General features: G+C 39.5%; 1 protein-coding gene across 1 annotated transcript in view; it reads right to left on the bottom strand.

Annotated features, from left to right (window-relative positions):
- The window catches only part of RNF207 (ring finger protein 207), a 1,144,530-nt gene that overhangs the window by 637,729 nt on the left and 485,001 nt on the right, over positions 1 to 21,800 (bottom strand). The window lies entirely within an intron of this gene.

Below are 21,800 nucleotides of genomic sequence, written 5' to 3'. Positions count from 1 at the left end.
GCCCATGATAGACACAGCAGACATTGGTCTGGTCCAAGGCCTGGTGGAGCATCTGAATTAACAAGAGGGATTTGACAACAGCATTCAGTTTACAGTCACGCTTGGAGCATCTTCTGTGTGGAGTCTGCATGTCCTCCCCCCGGTCGCGTAAATTTAAAAGACATGCAGGTAGGTGTGACCGTGTGTGGCTGTGCCTTATTTGAAGGTTGGGCTGGCAACTCAACACCATAAAAATTCACTGCCAATCATTTAGCAGACCAGAGTTCCACTGTGGTGACCCCTAACCAGGAAAAGCTGAAATACTTTTTATTCAGTTTGCAGTCAACTGCAAACCTAGTTAGCCAGAGTCCCTTTTCATCCATTTGCACAGCTGAGAAGTAGATGCTGAAGAGAAGGAGGGTCAGGACAGAGCCCTGTAGAACCCTACTGGTGACCCTTCTCTGACAAGAGGAGGTGCTTCCATCTTACCAGTGTGGCTTCTGTCAGAGAGCCAATGGCTATGAATGGGTTTATGCTAAGCTGTGAGACTTTATCTGTGATACCTGCATGTTGGATAGTATCAAAGGCCTTGTGAAGTGAAAGTAAGCAGCATGGACTATCAAGCCATTATCCAGGACTTCAATGACCCTTTTGAAGAAATCGATAACATTTAGTAAATACAACCTACCTTTTATAAGTCTAAATCAGTTTGGTTCCAGAGTTTGAAGTGCTTCTATGCCATTCTCTTTCAGCTTGACAATTATTTATTCATTTACTTCGACTTGTTAAACAGGTAAGTGGGCTGGTTCAAAGACCCTTTTCAGCCGCAACCCAGGCTCACAGAGCAGTAGCAGTAGAAAACAAAAACTGAGCAACATTGAAGTGAAAAAAATTACATATTACAACATAACAAGACATATATGACAGTATTTACAACCACGACCATCACGTGTCTACAGTGGTGAGGAAATAATTCTGTATTGCACAACGTATAAACAAAGGTATGTCATTTAAGTCCAGGGAAGTCATTGTTCCACTGTATTCGGCATTCATCAGACCTATCATTGAGTACAATGCCCCTTTTGGTATGTACCTAACCAGCATATCCAACAATTGGAACGTCAACAGAAGTTCCTCACTAAAAGAATACAGGGCATAAGAAAATGTCCTATGCAGACTGCCTCAAGGACCTATCCCTGTATTCTGTCTCCTGCAGGTATTTGAGAGGAGATCTATGCCTGGCATACAGGGTATTGTGAGACCCCACTCGGATGGACTTCCTGCATATCCACAAAACAAATAGCACCAGAATTACCAGTTCTAAAACTTAAACCTTGCCTATGATATAAACAAGACCTGCTGGAGAGTTAGGTATGTATCCCAAAGACTACCCTGTCTATGGAACAGGCTCCCCATCCATGTGAAGCAGAGCGCCTCCCTAACCCAATTCAAGTGCAACTTGGACAATTGGATGGGAAACTGGAAATTCATTCCTGGTTTGGCACCTATATCTCTAATGTACACAGGTAATCTGTAAATGGTTCATCTCCCAGGCCCATGCTTACACTTATCAAGGCTATTAGAACTTTTTAGAGATTTGGGATGCATGGCTAGGCTTAAAAAGGCCCTTGTGGTCATTAGCCTAGTAAACACCTATAAACCTATAAACACCTATGTCACTTTGCACTGAAAAATATGTACAATATAAATATATTATTTATAACAGAGATTCATATGCAACCTATTTGCAAAAACAATTCACTAACTCCCTGTTGTCTAAAGGAGGAGTCTTAGTTTATTAACCCTTTTCCCTAAAGCAGTTGCATTTGTATTAGGCAGTCCATAATTTCATGGATGACACTTGTGAGGCTAAAAGGACTACAACTTCTGGAGTCAATGGTATCACTGTGGTCATTCACCACATTTCAGCAACACAACCTGTGAATGAACTTACACTGAAGAGTTTTAAGTGGTTTGGCTAAAAGGTACTTGGCATTTATTAGCAGGCAGCTAGGGATAATATCAAGCCCGATAGTGCTAGAATTTTTGGTTTTGGATAGTGTGGATATTACATGGCCCAATGTGATTTTAGAAGGGAAGGGATGGGTAGTAGTCATCTGAACATCTGGATAGGTTGAGGGCATGAAATGAGCACTGAATTTGTCTCTGAAGATATTAGTAATAACTCAGATATCAGAGTGGGAAACCACAATGGAAATAAGTTTGGTACAGGAATAGGCATCATTTCTAAGTTGTCTATTATCAGGCCTTGCACTCATTGATGATGTGCTTCAGGATTTTACTTATTAGTTTTCAAGTCCCTTTTATATTAGAAGGCGGATTTTTATGGATATCTTGAAGTTTCTTTGTTTTGTTGTAAAGCTTGCTTATATGAGAATTGTACCATAATGGGCCTGTTTTTGAATTTACTATTATTCTTATAGCAGATGGGAGCAGACTCCTTGAAGGTTCCAGAAGGAAACAGAATTCAGAGGAGTATGCAATAGCTATTTGGGGTCCCTGATGCACCTCCAGAAGACCAGTATCAGTTCACTGCTGCTCTTATGCTCCTCTTTTATAGTCCATGAGACTAAGTCCTGGAGCTGTAAGTACCTCAGTCATCAGAAGGTTTAGACAAATGAGAAACGAAGAGTGGAGCTAGCAAATGACAGCCTCACACTGCTGTCCTGCATACTACGTTTTCCATAAGGGATCTCTCCCTTGCATGGTGGCATCATAACTAGATCTGGCCAAGTAAAATAGCATGGCATGTGATGATGACTCTGGCCTGGGCCTAAAATGGTCCTGCCTTCTCTGCCTTTCTACCTACCCTACCAAATATCCCACCATGCCCTGATCTCCACCAGGGCTTAATGAGTGAGCTGCCTATATGATGTTGTTTCCCCATCAGGGCTTAATGAGTGAGCTGCCTACATGACACTGTTTCTCACTGTCCCACAAGATGCTGATCCTCCTTGCCTCTCCATTAACTGCTAATTGATTCCAAGTACGTTGGGCAATAGTGACAGCTTTATCTCTCTGCCATCAGAGGGCTATAGGTGTATGCAGCTGTACTGGATGTGGAGTTATTTGGAAGACTGAACTACTTGTAGTTGCTAGCAAGGTCTATAAATGGAGGAGGTTTGTTATGGAGGTGACTTAGAGGAGGTGCCCTGTGAGGCTGGATACTAGCAAGGTAATTATTGACTACCTCTGCCTTGTAAATTAAATGAATTTCATAGGTTCATAGGTCATAGGTAGGTACTAGGCTATCAGCCCAAGGGCCTAAGTAAGCCTCACCAACAAGGTTCCCTGGATTACGCCACTCAAGAAAGTTAATTTCCTGTGACACTGTCGAGCAGAGCCACAGAAGTGATCCCCGGGGTGTATTTCCTATTTCCCATCCACTCATCAAGATTTTTCTTGAAGAGTGCTAATGAGGAACTTTGCTTGACATAGATGGGTAGCTTGTTCCAGAGTATGGGAAGTCTCTGGGACAGGAATCTATCCCTCCAGCATGTCCTGTTTATTGTGGTGACAAGGTTGAGGTCCCTAGAGCATGTAGCTCGGAGGGATTGGGATTTCTTTAGGTGTAGCATGTCCAACAGCTCTGGGTTTGACAGCTTTATATGTTAGGCAGAGATCTCCTCGGAGTAGGCGATATGCTACAGAGTAAAGCTGGAGTTTTTTTGAGATGGTCAGTGTAAGTCATCTGTTTGAGGCCAGTAATCCTCTTTGTGAGGTACTTCTCTGGCCTTTCCAGCTGCTGCAGATGTCTTGTGAGGTACATTCCAAAAGGGGCGTTGTACTCTATAATGGGTCTAATGAGTGCCGAGTAGAGAGGAACAATGACCTCTTTTTTCCTGGATGAGAACCCTTTTGTGATGAGGTGCGCCACATAGAAGGATTTCCTGACTACTGTGGCAATGTGATTACCAAGGTCTCTTATCACACATTTGGCATTAAGTAGACTTCTGGTTATGTGGTAGTTCATGGGTACACAGTTTTTACCAAAGGGGATGAAAATGTACTTTTTGGCATTGAGCTTGAAGCCATGCCTCTGACACCAGGCATCTGTCTCAGTGAGGCCCTTCTATAGGATGTCCACATCATTTTGAGACTCGACTATGGTGCCTAGTTTGCAGTCATCTGTGAACTTCGTTAGCCAGAGGCCTTCTGAGTTAGCCTGTACTTCAGAGAAGTAGATACCAAACAGGAGAGGTCCCAGGACTGAACCCTGTGGTACTCCACTTGTCATTGGTTTGAAGTTAGATTTGGAGTCTGCAACTTTTACAGTGTGGGTTCTGTCAGTTAGTCAGTTGGCAATCCATCTTGTGATGTAGGGATTTATACCCTGGTTTAGTGAGTTTAGCAATAATTCCAGAATGGGGAATGGTGTCGGAAGCCTTGGTGAGGTCAAGATAGGCTGTGTGAACCACCTTACCCTTGTCTACGGCTTTGGTGACTACCTCAAAGAAGTTGATCAGGTTCAGAAGGCATGATCTGCCTTTCATAAGCCCGAACTGCGTGGGGTCCAGAGTTTGGCGGTTACCAATGTCTTTGTTTATGAGTTCCATGATGATACGTTCCATGGCCTTGCAGACCAGACTCATCAGACTAATAGGGCAATAGTTCCCAGGATCAGTGGTGACTCCCCCTTTGTGGAGTGGGATAACTGTTGCTGTGCACCATTCAGTGGGCACAAAGCCTGATGTGAGACTATGCTTGAACATGGTGCTTAGGTGGTAAGCCAGTTCGTTCTGAAGTTCATGTAAAACGCAGCCTGGGATGTTGTCCGGTCCCATGGATGCTGTGTTTTTGGTTTTAGAGAGTGCAGCTTTTATCTGCATAGATGTGATTACAGGGACTCTGCATTTTTCCTGTATAGATATGAGTTCTTTAGGGGGTGAGAGGAGGGTAAAGTTAGCACTGAACCTATCTGCCAGGATGTTGGCAATATCAGTTGGTTCTGTAATTTTCATGCCATTGTGCTGTAACTCAGAGCAGATCTGGGTGTTGCCATTGAGATTCTTGACATACCTATATAATGCTTTGTGGTTGCCCTTAGAATCAGCGGCAATTTTGTTTTCATAGCTAGCTTTGGAGGATCTTATAAGGGATCTCAGCTTCTTACTGAGGCTGACCAGGGAGCTGCTCCACTCATGGGATTTTACTCTCTTTTGCAACAGTTTCTTCCTTCTGTTGTAGAGTTTGTTTATGACAGGAGACCACGAGATTGGCTTCTTTTTTTTTGGAGAATAGCATCTTGGTTCTGTTTGGGATAGCATGATCCATGCACTCGTATAAGTGCTTATAGAGTGCATTTGTGTAGGATTCAGCAGTCATAACTGTATTGTCCATCTGCTTGGGTGTCATGAATAACCACTTCTGTCTTAAGAAGCATGAAGTTGGCTTTGGGGAATTTTTTTACCATGGTTTCCTTAATGGTGGGTGGGAGCGGGATGCGAATATCTAGGGTGATTAGCTTATGGTCGGATCTGACCAACGAGGAGTTGACTTCAGGTGTGAAACACCGGTCACTCATGTTGGTAATGACTACGTCTAGGATATTGTTGCCCCTGTTGGGGTGTGAATAAGTTGATCCAGGGCATTGGAGTTTATGAATTCCAGAAAATGTTGAGTGAAGGAGTTGGTACATGAGTAGTTTTCCCAGTTAATAGTGGGGTAGTAGAAATCACCCAAAATTAGGTGTTTGGTTGAACCCTAATATTTTCCAGTATATCAAGAAAAGAGGAGTGGGAATCACAAAATACTATTGGGTGTTTCTGAGTTTCAAAGTGCATTTTAAGGAAAAAGGTTACTGCTAGGTGGATTTTGCTATGAACATATTGACATCATGAGGTGATACAGAAAGGGGAAAAGCTGATAAGGGTAAGGCCAAGAAGATTATCACACCTGCTGAGAAGGGGAACCATCTGATCAAGAGAATAAGTATTAATAATTAATAAATAAAATAAACATATACTTTTCTATTTCTATAGCTACGTCAGTTTACAGTAGATTAGTTAAAGTCACCCATAATAAGTGTATTCAGTCTAACAGAGAACCTTTTGGCCTTACTCAGACAAATAAAATGCTCACAGGTGGCATAGAAGGAACAATGTAATTAGAAACGATATGGTAGGCAGTTGTAATGAGAGTTAGCTGGAGCTCTACAAGTTCCAGCGTGGTGTCTTGCATGATTTGCCATTATATAATGGATTCCCTAACAAATATGGATATTTTCCCACAGGTGTAAGAATTGGCTATCTCCTATTCCCTTGCTGTCGATTGGCATTTTTACCCTTTAGGTGGGTATTTACATACTATATAAAGAGCTTAGCTGCATGGGCTAGTGATTTACTCTGCTGAGTTGTGGTGTACTAATTTTGTTGGAGTCCTGCTGCACTAACTGGAATTTGTTTATTTACTGAGGAATTGCACAACCCTTACACACCTAAATTGGCTCCTGTTTTTCCTATTTGTTTTCTAACTAATTGGCTGTCTGATGTTTCTCTGTTGCTTTGTGATTTTCCTCTTTTGGTGGGTGTTTTTTTTAATATAAAAGGAGCTTAGATTCCTAGACTAGTGTTTCATAGTGCTGACCTGAAGTGTTACAGGCATGGTCCTACTGCTTTGACTGGATTTTATTTGTATATTGCTCTTATTTCACCACGGTTTGGACCTGCTGCACTGATTAGATTTTGTTGTCATCTCCCCTTGTTTTATCTGGTTTGGAAATGTGCTGACTGTTGCTGATTTTGAATTTGGTAGTTGTTCCTATTCCTGGTGAGATAAAATGGTTCCACCCTTGTGGCTGCTTTTTTTCCCTGCTGCTTTTTAAGTAATTGGCTGTCTGTTGTTCTATTCCTGCTGATTGGTGCTTTTGTCATTTAGGGAGGTGTTTGCATAGTATATATGGAGCTCATGCTCTACAGTGCTGAGTTGTAACATCCTGAGCTTGTTGGAGTCCTGTTGTATTAACTGGCTATTATTTGTATGTTGCCCTTGTTTCATTTGGGTTTGGACATGCTGCACTGAGCATAGCAGCACATATCAAATTTTGTTTTCCTTACAGTACCACAACTGTTAATTTCATATACCTGGCTTGGAATTATAAGTTATGACTATGTTTTTTTTTTGCATTTCCCATTACTTTTATAATGTCCTTCACTTTAAATCTGAATCTAGTGATCTGGTTCATTCACTTAGTCTTTGACGATTTTAAGGGCTACTTTTGTTTGATCTTTGAGACAGTTCACCAGTTAGGTAGTCACAAATACTTGGTTGCATATTGGCAACTGTTAACATATATTCACAACTTGCTCACTAGGATCTCTAAGACAGTGCAACAACTGTTTCATGGTTACCAATACACACTTTTATTGTTTATTGCTACTACTCATGAGAGGTATAAATACCTGTTAAATCTAGAGTCTGACTGCTTACACAATACATATGTCAGTAAGCTTGACACTACATCAGAACCACCTAACAACAAGCCTGCATTTGATGAGTTTGTTTAGAAATCATTATCTTAGCCACTTAGGTCTTGTCTATGCAAACCCCAACTACATAACACTGCTCATACTAACATATCTTCACTTGCACCTTCATCCACACTTAAATTGACTCTCCCTGGCTTCACACCTTCTCCTATAAGGATCCTCAAGCCTAGCCACACATGGTTGTTGTTGTGTCTTTCGGATTTTCCCGGTTAGGGCCGCCACAGCGGAACTCCGGTCCGCTAATGATTGGCAGTAGATTTTTACGTGCTGGGTTGCCAGCTTTGATGCACAACCTTCAACAAAGGTACGCCCATTCACGCATGTCTCCACGCAGAAGACGCTCTAGCTGAGAATCGAACCGGACAGCGTCTTACTGGGAGGCAACAACGCTACCGCAGCACCACCACCGCGGACACACATGGTAATATATTAAAATAGGTGATGCTACAATTAAGAACACCAAGGTTCCACTTACCAAGCTATCCAGGGATAGTGATCTTGGTCAGCTGTCTCCCTACATACATACATACATGCATGCATACAAATATTTCAACCACAGGCGATAATTCCCTTCTAACCTGCCAATACACCAAAACATGATAATTGTCCAGGTTGTTCTTAAAATATCTAAACTAGTGCTTATTTTAATGTTGTTTGGTAGTCCATTCCATGCATCAGCTACTTTCTTAGAGAACCAATTAGTACACTTCTCATTACTTAAGAATCTATTACATAGGTTGTCTGATAATTTTCTTCTACATTTTTAACAACCCGAAACATTCCCAGAGGTAGTTGTCTCTTAACACCCTATGTAACTGAAAAAGGTCTCCTCTTAAATGGCTATATGAGACACTGTTAACGTTCAAATATGTTAGCTTTCATAATAACTTACATTTTGACATCCATGGATGCCTTTGGTATATTTTCACTGTACTCCTTCTGATTTATTAATGCTTGTTTGCTTATAAGGTTTCTATCTTGTTATTCCATACTCACGTTTGGGTCTAATAACTAACAAATAATGATTTCATCATTTCTGACTTTCTAGACTTTATAAATCTTTTTATACAACCCATAGTAAGTATCATTAACGAATTGTTTGGTATTATTGGATTAGAAAAACTCAAATCAGGATCTAACCATGTACCTACAGTTTCAATCACTGTGTGATGTACTAAATATTTACCTTTAATCTATGTCTCACAAATCTGATATACTTTGTTTTTGTTGTATTAATCAGCATATTATTGAAGTGCTGGCATTGTTTTGAGTTCAAAAAAGTTTTTTCTAAAGTATTATTTTTCTAATAATGTCTGTACCTTTTCCTGGGTACTTAAAAGGAAACCTATATGTTTTTTCTGCACTCTTAAGCTTTTTGTAACACTGCTAGAGTTTGCTAGTATTGTTTTGAGTGCAGTATAGACTTTCTAAAAGTTTAATTCTGCCACTATTGTCTGTAGTTTTCTAGGCCAAAAAAATCAGACGTGTGCAAGTGCTACTTATACTGCTATCCCAATTTCTATACCTCTTTTACCTTCCAGCATTTACCCCATTTTTTTAAAAAAATTAACCATAAAGTACCACTGTAACTCCCACTCATCCTGAAGCTAACTGAAAATATAACATCTCTGGCAAAGATGTGTAACAGCAGTCAAGACCCACCCCAGTACTGCATAAAACATATGCTTGATTTATTTGTATGCTTGCAGTAGCCTATAACACCTAGTGCTTAACTCAGCTTGTTTTGTAATGTGCTCACTAATAGAAGACTCCAGCCCTCTATGTTAATACCTCCCACCCCAAGGATATTTTATTACAGCCATCCCCGGTATAGTCACTGTGCATGTGCCCAGTATAATCTGTACATGACTAACACAGGGATTAACATGACAGACTGAACAAAGTTTTCACTCTACTTAATTCATCCCACATTCACTTGTAAATAAATACTTTCTTTCCATCTCTTTTTAGATTTCAAAAGTAAATACATCACACATATACCCATAGCAATTTTGAGCCCAGCTGTTTCTCTGTGTAAACACAGCTTCAAAGGTTGCACTGTGTTCCTATCCTTGCTGGGATTAATCTGAAACTTTGTAATAGTTTTTGAAGCTGCAAGTTCCCCCACTGTGGATTTCAGCTGACTCTGTTCCCCCCACTCTACTCTGAGGCTCCACTCAGCTCCAGTACCCTACTCCCAATTCCCATTCACCCTCAGTGCATCTACTTTTATACTCACCTAGCACTACCAACCATACCCTTTAGCTAGTCACCCTCCAGTAAAACCCACCTACCCATAACAGCAGCCTACCTCCTATCTCCCTATAAATGTCCAAAGTGTTCACCACTCTCCACATTTTAAAACTCCATACCACTAGTACCTTCTTTTACTAACTCTAGGCATATGCCAAATCATTCTCCACCTCCACTCCCCACACCAATACTTACCGACTGTAGCTTATCCTGACAAACATACCTCATAGCTTATAAATACATTACTAGAATGATCCAATTACTACATATTCATCCAGAAATCCCTTATTCCCATGTTCCTAACTCCTGCTCCACATCACCTAGTATTTCCCCTACTATGAAGTACCTACAATGTCTCATACTCTTTTCCAGAACACACCTATCTTATGCAAGCACCATAACTATTCTTATCCTATTCACACATATCACAACCCTAGAATCCCACATAAAAGCTCTTAATTTCCCTCCTACAAACATTCAGACTAATCAGTCCTTTACAACATCACATTTTTCAATGATATCTCCTGAACTGTTTCCATATTTACTACTGAACATACACATACCTTTAAACACATAAAATCCAGTAAAGCATCACAATCTACCCACCTACATACACTACAAAAGCCTTATTATTTCTCCCCATATCTGCATATTACAGCTAAACTTTTCCACAGTGGTGACATCCACCCCAACCCTGGCCCACATAGTAATACTCATCCAAAACCTGCACACCCAACTTTCAATAACACCACTTCTTTCCCAAACTACAAATCAGGCCAAAGTCTATTTCTTCTAAACATAAACCTTCAAAGCATATGCAAAACAAAAAAAAACAAGATCTGCACACATCCCTCTCACTTACAACCCTGACATAGTTATTCAATTGAAAACTGGCTAAAGCTAGAAATATCTAACAAAGTTCCCCTTAGGTACAACATAATCCGAACAGACAGACTAGCAAAAAGAGGATGTGGAGTAGAGATAATCTTTAAGAAGACCCTAGAACTAACCCACCAGACACAAAATACCCCAAAATTTCAAAATGCCAAAATTCCTATTAGCCACATCAAAATCAGTAAAATTCATTTACTTAATAAGACATACATCTCCCAGGAAATAATCATATATATTAAAAGAATTTCTACTGTGGATATACTGGAAAAGCTCACCCAGACTCTGCCACAACTTGCCATGAGGGAAAGGTTAGTTTGCTTTTGCTTTCTTGTGTTTTGTATTACTTTATTGCCTTCTTCTGTTTTGTATATTGTAATTTGTTTTCTTTACACTCTGCTTTACTTGTATTCTGCTTTTTATTTCAGCTAGGAAAAAAGACCACAGGTGTGTCTCTTGTGAGTCACACAGAAATTAAGTTTTTCCAACCCTCCGTCCCTGGCACTGTTGTTTTTAAATTCAATTGTCTTTCTAGTCGTCTGCCCCCTATGTTAATTTGACCACATATCTCCTTCCCCCTACCTTTTCATTGTCAATTGTGAGTAAGCACAAAATTATAATTTTCTGAAATCATTCTGTTTCAACTATTTAAACTTATTGGCTATACCACTGTATTCCATAGAACCAGAATACAATGTGCCTACCCCTTTACAAACTATCTTGCTGTTTAGAAATTAGTGGCTCCCCACTTAGATACCTAAAGCTTAGTTACCCCTTCTTTCATATCTATCTACTTAGTGTACACTGCAGCTCTTAAGATATTAACCCATTTTTCCATCTTACCTTTAAAATTTGCAACATCTACACCAAGCCCACCAATTATTGGAGAGCACACATTCTGCCTGTCAGTAGTCATCTGGGGATTAGCGCTTCTGTTTTGCTCCTGCTGACAGAAGGATCACATGGGCATTATTTCTTGGAGACTGCTGATCAACGGAAAGCTTTATAACTGCTTCATAGGTGCCAGCTTGGAATTTGTGCTTATATTTTGCTCCTGGTGAGAGATGGAGCAGAGTACATTGATTCCTGACTGTTTCTGGTTGGCCAGTGAGTGTCTGTGCTAGACATTCCTGACTGGTTTGGGTGCTATTCAAGGCATCTACCAGGAAAAAGCTACAACAATCTTACAGACCCTTGTATCATCTGGGACAAGACTGTAGATCACCAAAGAGCCTGTGTGCTGCTTCTCATCTTAGAATTGGTGAAAATGCTTTGCTCCTGGCGAGAGAAGAAGCAAAGGATCATTGTATCCCAACAGAGTAAAGTTGTGTTGAGACCAACATTAGTAGTAGTCAGGCAGTAGCCATTCATACGACTCCGCTGTTTTCATCATTCTTGACAAGCTAGTTCTTTGTCTTCAGTAAGTACTGCCTGATTTGTTTCTAACTTCAGAATATCTGCCTAAATACTTCATCCATAAATCATCAGGGTCTACTTATTAGTTTCCTCTCAAGTGTTTAGCAGTGCCCTATATAGATATAAACACCTTGAAAGACATTTTTCCTGAAAAAGCACGACAACTAGCTTGCAGTGAAAAGCACTACCCCCAGAGTGGCAAACTGGATACTCTAGACATTGCTTTATAGTCTCACTCCAACTGTCTAATCAATAAAAAAGGGTCTGTTGCCATGGATATGAACTTTCCCACCATCTCTGTTACCAGCTTCATGGATATAGGCAGCTTGAGGCAATGTATAGAAATTGCCTCATGTTTACTGACAACCAGTTAATTCTCAAACAAAGTGATATAGTATGTGAGAAATGTATTTACACAATGTCACTGGAGGCAAAGCTTTCACATAAAAGTACTCCTAATGTCAATAAGGTTGTCAGTAATACACACGCTCCACCCATCACACACAATACAAAGCAAACATATAGACCCGTATATACTGAGGCACTTAAATGTAACCTTTCTAAATCCCGAAGACCTCCAAAAAACACCTTCAGCAGCCCCGAATGCACTCTTTCAAAGCAACACCCACATAAACATATACAGCCACATCTCATGAAGCCTCTACTTCCAAGCCCATCAGGCAAGCCACCACACAATCCAACATTCTGGTCATTGGAGACTCCATTGTGAGACACACTGAGGGATAGGATCCACCACATTATGCATGTACTCAAGTCGTTGGTCCACAAGTACCACTATGACTCAGTCATAGTCCATGTTGGTGTAAATGACCTGAGATGTACCTTCCTATACTATATGAAGAGACACATCATGGTGCTCTCAGAATATGTGTCCCAGGCTGGTATGGGCCTAGCCTTGAGCAGCATTTTACCTTCTCCAAGGAAGATGAAACAATACAAACCAAAGATGACTGATTTTAATAATTGGCTTAATTTCTGGTGTCATTCTAAGGGGGTGCAATATTTTTCAGCATGGAAGCAGATGGACAACATACCATGGTGCTTGGCCAGGGATGGTCTGCACCTCTTTCCTCCCCTCTAGGCTTTCAAATATTAGCTCAAGCATTGTCTTTCCCCATAGTGCCTTTTTTAGGCAATGCCAAACTGAAACTGCTTCCGACATAGCAAATCAAACCCAAGAAAATCTAAAGGTATTACTACTCTATGCTAGGTGTCTAAGCAAAAAACTACACTCCCTAGAAGCACTCTTCACCTTAGAGAATGCTGACATCTGTGCAGTTACTGAGACATGGTTAAAGCCACAAAGAGCACACCAACAGTGCAAGGTCATAATACCTTCAACACATTTAGACCAGCTACTATGCAGACAGGGACTAAAGGTGGAGGTGTCTCAATTTACATAAAAAGAAATATACCTCAAGACTGATCAAGCAGGACAATGCACTTGAGCTTCTCCATCTTCAAATCACCATAGCCAAAATCGAATACCACTTCCTTGCAAGCTACAGGTCCCCCTCTATGACCCAAGGAACCTATACCATGTATTTAAACTTACTGGAAACTCTCACCATCCAACCCAATACCATATTCATGGGTGGCTTTAACTACCCTAATATTAATTGGGAATCCTATATGACACCAAATGTACAGGCACAGAGATTCCTGGATTTTGTAAACAGAAACTCCCTGGACCAGACTGTCAATACACCAACTAGGGGTGCAACCATATTGCATCTGGTCCTCCTAATATGGGGGACTGCTGCATACCCCCTAGTGTAATGTCTTTTCTGGTAAGGTCGGACCACAAAATGGTCTCCTTTGAAGTAAAAATAAAACCTGGATCCACAGCTAACCCTGGAATATAACTTCCTGCTATGAAGCAATAACTGTCAAATGTTCAAGCCCCCATAAACCCTGAGAATACTGCTGCCTATGTAGAAATTTTCACAGTAACCCTATACAAGCATGTTCATGGTTGTTTTGTGGCAGCTGTACCCACTAGGAGGAAGTACAGAATTAAAGCAAAAAACAAGCCACCTTGGTGAAATCAGAAAATCAACAGGCTGTATAACAGAAAGAAAAAAAATCATGGCAAAAATTAGGAGGTGCAGCACTCAGCAGGACAAAAGCACTCTCAACAAACTAAACAAGCAACTCAGATGACAAATAAAGTTCACCCAAGCCAAATTTGTCATAAATTTGGCCTCCCAGGCCAAGGGCAACCCCAAGGCATTTTAAGCTATGTCTGCAACTTCAAAGGCAATAAGCAATTGGGTGCAGAGCTCATTGGAATGGAGCCATGTATACAGAGCTAAAGGATATAACAAACCAACTGGCCGACAATTTCAGTTCCAAAATTACCCCCCCCCCTCAGCCTTCCCTAACAAAATACTATGAAATACAACTCCCCCTGCTATGACCAGCGAACAACTTTTTAATGCTCTCTCTAATGCCAAGAACAGTACATCAATGGGTCCAGACAATATCCTAGGATGCCTTCTAAATAACATGAAACATGACCTATAAGGCCCTCTGGAATTGCTATTTAACTGTAGCCAACAGGTTTCATGCCTCATGAATGGAGAACAGCAACAGTCATCCCTCTGCACAAAGGTGGGCCATCTACAGACCCTGGAAACTACAGACTCATAGTCTTACTAGTCTCATATGCAAAGCCATGGAAGTAATTATCATGAAAATAATCAATAATGATATAGTAAACCTCCAGACATTGGACCCAACCCAATTTGGTTTCATCGAGGGCAGGTCATGCCTACTCAACCTAATAGATTTCTTGAGAAGGTCACCAAAGCAATGGATGAGGGCAGAATGGTTCACACTGCCTACCTTGACCTGGCCAAGGCATTTAACACAATGCCCCACTTGGGCATTGTTGACAAACTCAAGAGTTTAAATACAAACCCTTATGCCACCTGGTGGATAGCCAACTAGCTTACATACAGGACCCAGGAAGTTAGAATTGGGGAGTCCACTTCTACAAAGAGGCCAGTCACAAGTGGAGTCCCTTGGGGATCAGTCATGGGACTGCTCCTTTTTGGCATTTACTTCTCTGAATTCAAGGACAATGTCAATGGCCTCTGGCTGACTAAATGTGCAGATGATTGCAAATTAGGAGCTGTCATTGAATCCCACATTAACACAGAATTCCCCAGGAAGGGCTGACATAGACAAACAAATGGTGTCAGAGACATGGACTAAAACTAAATGCCAGGAAATGCATAACAGTATCCTTTGGGAAGTCATCCACCCCTTGTAACTATCATATTGACAACACACCACTTAAAATTGACCCAGTAGTCAGGGACTTAAGGACACACATAGACAGTAATCTAGTTTTGACCATCACATGTCTACAGTAGTGAGGAAATCATTATATGTTGCACAACTTATAAACAAAGGTATGGCATCTTGATCCAAGGAAGTCATTGTTCCACTGTATTCACTATTCATTATACCTACCATTGAGTGCAATGCCCCCCTTTGGTATGTACCTAACCAGGCATATCCAACAACTGGAATGCTCACAGAGGTTCCTTACTAAAAGAATACAGGATGTAAGCAATATGTCCTATGCAAACTGTCTCAAGGCCCTATCCCTGTATTCTGTCTTCTACTGACTTTTGAGGGGAGATCTATGCCTGGCATACAGGGCATTGTCAGACCCCCACTATGATGGACCTCCTACATATCCACAAAACAGCACCAGAATTCCCCATTCTATAGACTTAAACCTTACCTGTGATATACATAGTACCTGCTGGAGAGACAGGTATGTATCTCGGAGACCACCCCATCTCTGGAACAGGCTCCCCATCTATGTGAATCAGAGTTCCCCCTAACCCAATTCAAGTGTAACTTGGAAAAGTGGATGGGGAACAGGAAATTCATCCCTGGTTTGGCACCTATGTCTCTAATGGACACAGGCAGCCTGTAAATGTTTCATCTCCCAAGCCCCACTTATTAAGGGTACCAGAACCTGCCAGGGAGTTGTGATATATGGGTAGGCTTAAAAAGGCCCTTGTGGTCATTAGCCTAGTAAACACCTATGAACTTATGAACAATATAAATAAAGAGTCTGTAATTTTTGTTGACATAAACATTGATTGGAAACAAATAACCAATACCATACTTGACCTAAACCTATTTAGGTTCTCATAACTAATAAATATTACTACCAGGATACACAAAAAACAAGTAAAGAAACCAAATGGAATTGGATTCTTACAAACAAACTTCACAACATTAATGACAGCAGAATTTTACCAAATAGTATTAATGACCATCTTATGCTATTAGACAATGGCTAAAAATGCAGAGTACAAACAAGTCTGAAACTTGCGTAGTTTCAACCTTGAACTCTTTACAATAACCCTAAAGCAATATAATTGGAACTGCCTAATAACATTACCACTAGCTGAAGCAGTTACTCACTTTAACCATATCTTCCTTAGCAGAGTTGACAACAAGTCTGACTTAGAAAATATTTAAATCCATCCCAGCAGCTGTCTAGCAAAGACTACCAAGCAACTAATGACAAAAAGAGACATGCCAGGAAAAGATATACAAAAATAAAACCCAGACATACCAGCAAAATTATAGGCATCTCAGGAATCTCACAAAAAACAGATACTTGGTAACAAGAAAACATATTTTACTTGCCTACAGAATTCTCAGCAAAGTAACCCCAAAGTTTTCTGGAAGTACCTAAACTCACTTCTTCACCCTGGACAAACTTCTAGCCCACCTCCACAACAACTAGCCACACAGCTAACACCCACTTTGCAAATCTTTTCATTACCCCTCACTCTTCTTCAACTCCACACCACCATCATGATAGTCTTTAAGCTTGATAGTGTCCTCACCTCAACAATAAAAAATACCTTCTAAAACTGAAACTAACCACCTTAGTTGCTGAAAAGTTACCAGCTGAGTTTCTAAAAATAACAGCAGAGGCTACAACATTCCTTGTCTCCATACTACTTAATAAATCCAACCAAGAGAACCACGTCTGCAGCATCTGGAAATTATTATATATTAATCTCCTCAAGAAAGGATGACATTCTATGGACTTTACCAACTACCACCCAATTGCTATTCTTCCACCCCTATCCAAGATATTAAAAAATGTATCCACAACAGCTACTCAAGTATCTCACCTACAACCTGCTCTCCTCCACTCAACATGGCTTTCAACCTAACCACATCACCACTACTGCCCTTCTACACTTCACAAATAAAGTTAATAAATTCAGAAACAACAGAAAGTTAGTCCTGTCTTCTTGGACCTGTCAAAAGCATTCAGTACAGTACAACACCTGGTTCCACAGCTACTTACCCAATAGGAAACAAACTGTGAAATGGCATCAAGACTCTGATTTCCTCCCAGTAACAGACGGCATCTCTGAGGTATAAATTCTAGGCCCCTTACTCTTCAATATCTTTATCAATAACCTATGTGCCACCACGGAACTATCTACCCTAGCATAATATGCAAATGATGCCATACTCATTTGTTCTGCCTAAACACTAACATCCCTACAGGACGACCCCCAACAGGCCTTTCTAGACATGGAATCCTGTCTATATAGCTCAGACTTGCTCCTAAATGCTAAAAAAAAAAAAAACTGATGCTTTTCACCCCTAAAAACTATTCTGATCAAAAACAATCATATCATATCCTATCTGCCAATTAACCTAAAACAGAATGCATAAAACACTGGTATGCTCCTTGAAGTATTACTCAATGAAAGTCTCAACTATGACCAACCCCTACTACTAGCCATCAGAAAGGCAAACTGGAAACTAGGATCTTTTACAAAGCAAAAAAGTCCTATTATTTACTCCAGAAAAACAATAATATAAACATACCAACTCCCTTCCATACTCTTGCCTTGACTAATTTACAAACCTTAAAATGACCATCAAAAAGAAAATAGAGATGACTTCTAAAATTTGCAACTAGTAACCCCCACAAATTCAACTACCGCACAACTCTGAAAAGCCTTGGCTGGCTAAAACTTACAAATTACCTCTGCTAGCCCCATCAAACCACATACCATTAATTAATACACTCCATAGAAAACTGCCCAGCTCTGAAAGGAATACTACTACTACAACCTTATACCACTAATTGAGTCTTACTGTCCAACAACAAAGCTGTACTATCCATCTCAAGATCTAATAACAGCACAGGTGAGTCAGTATACTTTAGCCAGGCTGGAAAAACCTGAAACCAAATCCCCTGTGAAATAAGACAGATATACATAATAAATAGCTTTAAGGTGTCACTGAAGAAATACCTACTAAACAATTGGTTGTGCTCTTACGCTACTCCAGGCCCCCCCCAGAACTCGGTCACATTTTCCTTGTAATTACACTCTATTAACTCTGTCTTTCTTTACTCTAACTTTCACACAATTTATTTCTTTTGCACTAATATAATTACAATATACTAACACCCAAAACAGGTCCCTTCTACTTTCTGTGATGCTTTTATACCCTTTCCGGAAGCAGGACTATTCAACCCCGGACAGTTTGACCCCAATGCATTTCTATACAATTTCGTGTATAAATTTCTATTTATTGTATATGTGATTTTTTAGTGGACAGTTCGACTCCAGACTATTTGACCCCAAATATATTCTTTTAAGATTTATCATTATGTTATTAATTAATCAATTATTCAATAATACACTGTTCATTTTTCATTGTAAATATATTTTTTATTAATATTTTTATTTTATTTAATTATTACATTGGTTAGTATAAATATAACATTTAAATCTTTAGCATATAATAACTAGTATTATGTTTTAACATATTATGACTACTGTTACGTTATAACATACTTTATAACATATGTTTTCCATCAATTAAATATATTTTTTATATTTTATATTATGTTATGTTAACTAATCTATTGTCTACTATAAATAATTTCTTTAAAATTAAATGAAATAAAATTTTTATTCAGGTTAATACGCCTTCATCTTGAACATTTATACTACCACCAAAGCTCAAGCAGCAACATGCAATTTTCACCATTTCCCACCGTCTACCATCAAAGCACATCAGAACCTCAGGAAAGTGTATCTGGATGTATGAGTAAATGCAAACACTCTTGATTTCCAGCAACATTGATAGTGTGTAGTGCTGCTGAGGACTTGATTTGATTGCAGAGTGCAAAGACAAACATACACACAATACAGTTTAATTGGGTGTGTATTACAACCACAAAAGTCCTAAACAGCGAATACGGAATCATCGACACATATTACCCAAACCGCGAATACGCCGAATACCCTAAACCACGAAATTCAAAATCTCGAACCGTCATAGTTGTCCAACCCCACCACACACTACATACTACCTACCCAAACAAAATAAATAAATCACATACATACACTAACCAAAACCCTACTTCTAACCCTACACTAAACCTTACATACATTACTGTCTATGCACTTACCTTAACCCGCACCCTAACCCTAAGGTCCGTAACTATCACACACTTAACTTACAGAGCTATACCGCAGAAGGGCCAACCATGATGATTCGACATTTTGGATTTTGCACTTCAGGATGATCGGTGTTTTCACGTTTTGATGTATACGTGTCGACATTTCCGTATTCGGGTAAGTGGACCTTCGCGATTTTAATAGGGAACCAGTTTAATCCATCTACAGTGCGCAAACATTTCTAAGTAAAACACTGTTTTGAAGGACTCAAGAATTTATTTGTAAAAAGTATCAGCAAGTAGTTCAAAGCTTAGAAGTGCAAGTCTAGGGCCAAACATCCATTTCACTATCACAATGCTCAGTGCCTCTACAGCTTACACCCACAGCCCATTAACTTTAGCAGGCAAACAAACAGAATATCAAAGCAGACATCTGTCAAAATGACTGCCCATTATGTTTTCATTTTAAAATATAAATTAATTTTAAATTCTTACTTGTTGTTTTATCGCTAATTTTCTTTATTTTTATGTAATACTGACGTTATCGTTATATGAAAACTCCAGACTAGTTAATACTGTGAACTTTCAGATTAGTCAGCAAACTTTTTTTGGCACTTACTGTTTTTGTATATATAATTAAAGTTTCAATTTGCACTTAGTTTAAAGTAAGTGTAGTCGAAGCACATACATAGAAAAGAAATACTTTCTAAACCAATTTTAAGAATGTTTAGACAGTCTTTCATTTCTGTTTTTGCTTTGATGTGCTTCAGCTTCACTTATGTTACATTTTTTACTGGGGTCCAACCATCTGGGGTCAAACTGGTCGGGGGTGAATTGTCCGGGGATGAATCGGTGGGGTCCAAACGTCCCTTCAGGCTACAACCCACTTCTTTTTTTCCTATAAGAATTTTCCTTCCAGGTAACCACCAATACATCTGTTTCTTTCATATGTGCTTTTATCTTCTATATCTCCCACCCTCTAAATATATAATATCCTATTAGAATTCTTCTTTCTTTAAATACATCCTCTAATATAATCGTTTTGCTTCCTGTGTTATCCATCCTTGCATATTCTAACTAAAAAATTAACTAGATAAGTTAGCTACTCTTAAATGTCAAATCTCTCAGTAATCAACTACCTCATATTTCAGTAACTCAAAAATTTATGGGAGATACTCTGCATTGTCCTATGTAATGTGATATTATATAGCTAACTGTATTATCTATATTATGTGTTATTTTTTTCTGTTATGTAATGTATTTGTTCTTATCTGTGGAACTGTTCTTGCCAGGCCTCCACTGAAAATGGGAGAAACCCCAGTTGAAATTTCCCAGTTAAACAAAGGATAATAAATAAATAAATGAATCTGCATACAGATGATAGAATACCTCAGAAAAGAAAGATAAAACCTAAACAAGTATGGGCTTAGGACAGAACTCAGTGGGATACCTTAATTGTAACCTAGAATTTCATCTGTCCCATTGCAGGATATTTGCCATGTACTATTTGTAAGCCATGCAACTACCTAACATATCAAAAGTACCTCAACACCTAGCTGTTCTAAATTATTGATCACTGTTTTGTGTATGACGCTATCAAATGCTGAAGTTACGTCTATATAAATGACATCACAGCATGTTTTTTCATTTATAGCTGTTATTATATTGTTGTAGGACATCATGCTACAGGTAGTTATAAATCTATTTTCAACATATTTATGCTGATATATAGTTTCAAGTCCCAACTTTTCCAGTTATGAAAATAATTTATCCTGATTATTAGGGGTTGGCACGGTGGCCTAATGGGTAAGGTGTTTGCCTTACAAACACAAGGTACAAAGTTTGAATCTCACAGGGGATAACTGGCTAGGCTTAAAATGGCTCACAAAGGCACTTAGCCTAGCACTAACCTAACCTATTAACCTTCTCCATTATTTTTCCACAACATGAAAGTAAACTTTTGGGTCTGCATGACTTTTGGTTTATCCTACCCCCCCTTGCCTTTAAATATGGGTTGAACAAGTGCATGTCTCCAGTGTTGGGGAATCTCCCCATATTTAAATGACCTAGTGAATAACAGATATAATGGCACTGTAAGTTCATGCTGAAGTGTTCTCAGGTCATTGTTACTAATTCTGTCTCTTCATTGTGCTTCATTTGGGTCAGGTTTGCATAGTTCTTTTTTCAACATGATCTAATTTCATTTCAGTATCTAAGGTTACCTGGATGTTAGCAGGACAATTTATCACCCCTTT

Source organism: Protopterus annectens, chromosome 2.part1 (genome assembly GCF_019279795.1).
Source record: "Protopterus annectens isolate FY-2018-M chromosome 2.part1, PAN1.0, whole genome shotgun sequence".
NCBI classification, from domain to species: Eukaryota; Metazoa; Chordata; order Ceratodontiformes; family Protopteridae; genus Protopterus; species Protopterus annectens.
The sequence above is the reverse complement of the archived record's forward strand: the minus strand, read 5'-3'. Positions and strand labels throughout refer to the sequence as shown.